Genomic DNA, 5,315 nt, shown 5'->3' with positions numbered 1-5,315 from the left:
AGAGTCTCTAATGCTGGAGTCTCTTTGATTCTCTAATGTGTCACACGCCGACGGCAGAAAGGCCTTTAAATGAGTGATAAAGCGCTGGAGACACGGCACGCTTGACCTTTATCACATACAACACAACAGCTCCAATAACGATGGTCTCTGTCAGCCTCAGACATCAGAAACCACTTCATTCCAGACCACCAGAGTCCAGCAGAAACCACTGAGCATCAGAGACGGGGCATATGGTCCTGAGAGAGCGCTAATAGTCCTTCACGTTCAGGTGATCTGATAAAGCCGCCGGCCGAGAGGAGTTTAAAGAGCCATCGAGGACGGGAATGAGAGCTATAAGCCAAAGCAAATAGTTATTACGGCTCTCAGAGGAACGCATGCGTGTGTGGAATAAACCCAGGGATTCACAAACTGGGGCTCCAGAGTTGATGAAAAGCTACTCATTGATAAATAAATAAAATGTAGCATTAGAATAAACTGTTTTTTTTTTTTAACTATCAAAAACAAGAACATTTTATTTGCTTACATGCATCATTAAAGAATTATATAATAATTAAGTAAATGACTATATTTATTTATATTTATTTATTTATTTATTTTCCATGCATTTAATACATAAATAAGATTTTATTTTATTAATTAATTTGTTTAGTCTTTTTAATAAAGAAATGAATAAAGAAATTTAATAAATTATTGAATAATTTATTAAATAAATGTATAGATTAATAAATTAGAAAATAGATAAATATATACATTTTTATTTATGTAGCCATTTATTTAACAAACTAATTCAATAAAAGTGTTTATTAATTAATGCATTTAGTAATTTATTTATTATTAAATTACCTATGTATTTGTTTGTTTCATAAAGGACTAATTTATTTATTTTATTCATTAGTCATTTATTTTATAAATAAATAAATGTATTGTAATGGATTTATTTACATAATTCACAAATGCATAAACATAAATACATACATTTTTATTTATTAATTCATTTAACACAAAAATGTGATACAATAATTTAGTAATTTATTCATTACTTTATTTTATAAACAAACAAATATACAAATGATTACACACATAAATGTATTTATTTAGTCATTTAATAAACTAATTAATAAATAAATACATTTATTTAAAAATGTCTACATTTATTAAAATATTTAACAAACAACTAAATATAACAAATAACTAAAAAACTACATTAATTTTTAGTCATTTTAATAATTAGACACATAAATATAATAAAGATAAATGTATAAATGAGCAAATAAATATATATATTTTTTAATTTAGTCATAACATAAATGTATTTATATATTTAGTCATTATCCATAAATAAATAAATCAAGATCAAATAAATTAATAGTAAAATAAAAATGCTATGATTTGTTGTAAATAATTATATCTTATTTGAGTAATTATATATATATATATATTTATTTATTAATTAATTCATTTATTTAGTAATTTGTTAAATAAATAAATACATGTCATGTGACCATTAACAACATCAGAGAACTGTAAATATGTGCATGCGATGTTATTGAATTATTATTGAAATAGTAAGTTACAATCTGAGTGGAACTTCAAGCAAATATTTTTGCTCGAAGGGGTTCAGCTGACAAAACAATGTTTGGTAATGGCTGCTTTAGTATAAAGACAGCGGGGTGAAGGTTTTATAGCGCTGCTGTTCTGACATTATAGAGTAACATGATCATAAAGCAAACACACATCATCCATCGCTCTCACACTAATCACATTCAACACGCAGTGTTTCCCCTAGGTTTATGGCTTTTGGGCGCGATCCTTTTTTTTTCTGGACTTTTAATGGTTAAATTAAATTTTATTAATCAAAAAGCACGTCTAACTAATGAAAATCATGAAACTTAAACAATTTAACATCAATTTATTAAAAGTTTAACAAATATTACATGTTTAGGTCCCTATGAAATGTTTTATTTTTTCCAACCTTATGTTTTGTTGTTACCAAATTCTGTTGTAGCATGTCTAATTATTTTAAAGCAAAAAAAAACAAGTTTCATTTATTCTTACAATAGCCTTACGATTTTTTGCTCAGAAATTCTGTGTTGTGTATTTACATTTTTTATGGCATAAAACATTCATTTAATCTATCTTTTAAGTAATTAAAATTTAAAAAAAATAATTTTTAGGAAAATAAAGTTAATTTAATATTACAATTAAAACATCGAAGAAATATTGTATGATTATTCCTTACAAATAAGGTTTTAATAATTTTAGTAGTAGTAGTAGCAGCCTATTATGTACAGTCTATTGAACAATAGCAATATATTTCTGCCGCAATGCCTTCAAGTTAAACCAAACTTTTATTTTGACGGGTTGCCGTGAATACCTTTACGTTTCTGTGTATATGATATGAGGATAGTTTTACTCAAATGAAACGGTCAAATGCTCATGAAGTGACTCTCAGAGCAGTTCTGGAGATGTTGTTCATGCATTTATGTCCTCATTAGTGAGACGGCAGACGTTAATATCACCGGAAGCGTCACAAGCGTTTCAGTACGAGTACTACACAAAACCGCACGTCTGCGCCATTCATTAACACAGAGACACGCAGAATTCATGTTTAAATAGTCATTTTGCGGCTTAATAGTTACAAATACTAGTGGGAGTGGGCTCACTGAGCGTGTGTGTGTGTGTGTGTGAAACATCAGCCGTGTGCTTCCTGACCGAGATGTTAAAAGAGCTCAGAAAAAACATGACAAATAAACTCAGAACTGATGAATCGCAGCGCTTTCCATTCGTGAATGTGAACATGAACAGAACAAACAACACACTAAACTGGAATGACTGGAAGAGGAAGTTACTGAATCAGAATTCAAAGAAATTCAACACAAGTAAAGCATTCTGAGAAACGAACCTTCCTTCCATCTTCATTCATAAAATTAAATATAGAAACTAAATACAATCTCTCTCTGTCTAGCTTGTACTAATCTGAACAATGTCTGAAACTTTGTATTGCAAGCACTTCCTGCGTTTATTTGTCTCTTTATGATGAATCGCTCATTGTATTCCCCAATTGTAAGTAGCTTTGGATAAAAGCGTCTGCTAAATGAATAAATTTAAATGTAAAACAAATTTGTAGTAAATTTGTAGTAAGCAATTTTAAAGAAACAGCGAGTAACACGATGAATTAAACATGAGAGAAATTGTTTTCTTGTAAAACACTCCAATAATGTTTAATTCACAACTTAGAAAATTAATTTTTACAGTGTATGTGCATTTTTAAACAAAAAAACCCTCACAAAATCTTTTTTTTTAATCTTTCAAAAACATTTTTATCAAGTCAGCCTGTAGTTTCTACTGCTAAAAAATGCAGTAACACTACATTAAGAAACATTACCATTGTATACTATAATGTACTTCTCAAAGTAGTAATAATGATTTTCATTCATATTTTAATTTATACAGTTCTGTAACAAAAAATAAATATGCAATGTTTTGTTGTAAATTAATTGTTATATTTTCATTTATTACATTAAAAAATGTATTAGTGATCTAATAATTTATTTTCATATTTTATTTATTAATTAATTCAATTAAAAATACAGTAACACTTTGTAACAATGGCTAATTTATTAGCATTAATTAACTACATTAGTTAACATGAACTAACAATGAACAATACTACGGCATTTATTAACCTTAGTTCATTTTAATGTCAACATTTACAGCATTTTAAAATCAAGTTCTATCTGATAACATTAATGCACTGTGAACTATAAACAAACGATGAACTGTATTTTCATTAACTAACATTAACAAGGATTAATGATGTAAAACTAGTTCATGTTAACTAATGCATGACTTTAATGCAAGACTTTATTGTAAAGTAATACCAAAAATACATTTATACATTTTTTTTTTATTAATTTGACATTTTTCCATTCAAATTTATATTGCAATTTTGCATTTAAATCAGAACTGAAATTGTATTTAGAAGGCAGGTTTATCAACACTAAAATGCTACAAAGCCTTTCATAACTGATTAATTTTGTAGCACTTATTTTCCAGTTTATTAATGCTAACCTGCTTTTAAACTATTGTATGAAGCGCTTTAGGAATAAATGTGACTTGACAACCTTAAATGCAAGTGTAGCGCAATGCAAATATAATTCGCAATGCAATGAAAGTACGTTACGTACTGAACACTGTCACAAGGATTTAGCTTAATCTGTTGTCTTATTTAGTTAGTTTGCAGTTTCTCGCATTCTGAGTGTATGTATGTATTTTGCATCATATCTGAATAACACAGGACAGCTAAAGGAAACTATCGCCCCCTAGAGTTTGGAGGTTTGTTACTGATGTTGTAAAACAGACAAAATCAGACGTACTGGAGTATATTTCTGTCCTCAGACCACACTGAAACGACTGAACTTCACAACTCCGTCACACAATCAGATTCTCATTCATCTCTGACACTTAAAGGACAAATAAGGAACAGTTAATCAGCTCTAAAACTTTCAGCGTTTCAGCTCAAATCTCCAGCGAGACGCCGCGCTTCAACCCGCGACGCCTTTAATTTACTTTTCTCTGACAAATTAGCTTCTCGGTCCCTCGGTGCTCAAGAACCCCAACAAATTCTCTTCGTGTGAGATTCCGCATGGAAATAAGCCCGATTCTGGCTTTCCGAAGAGCAAAAGAGTTTGAATAAGCAATTAAAGCCTTCAATAGGAGCTCCTGATTAAAGGCATGTTAAACAAACAGTTATGAATACAGAAGAAATATTGACAATGGTTTAGGTGCCGCAAGCTCATGAGGGAAAACCTCAGCTTATTAGAAAGCATGAAATTAATTTCACCTCGGTCTGTGAGAAATCCCTCCTGCGCCGCTACAATGTTTTTTAGGACGAGAACGCCAGCGAGAAACGACAAGCTGCTCCTCAGTAACACCTGAACAAATCCACTTCCACCAGTCTCATTTTTAATATTTAACACACATATATATATATATATATATATATATATATATAAACATACATACATACACATATATATGTATGTGTGTGTGTGTATATATATATATAGATATATATAGATATATATATACATACAGTGTGTGTGTGTGTGTGTGACTGTGTGTGTACCTAAGAACACACACACACACAAAATGTCAGTCAAACATTTGGGATCAGCAAGATATTTCTATGTTTTTGAAAGAAGTCTCTTCTGCTCCCCAAGGCTTTATTGATTTGATCAAATATACAATAAAAATGTGAAATATTATTACAATTTAAAATAGCTGTTTTCTATGTGAATCTCTGTTAAACTGTA

Source organism: Sinocyclocheilus anshuiensis, unplaced genomic scaffold (assembly GCF_001515605.1).
Source record: "Sinocyclocheilus anshuiensis isolate Anshui unplaced genomic scaffold, SAMN03320099.WGS_v1.1 scaffold479, whole genome shotgun sequence".
In the NCBI taxonomy this organism is placed as follows: Eukaryota; Metazoa; Chordata; class Actinopteri; order Cypriniformes; family Cyprinidae; genus Sinocyclocheilus; species Sinocyclocheilus anshuiensis.
This window is presented reverse-complemented; position numbering follows the sequence as displayed.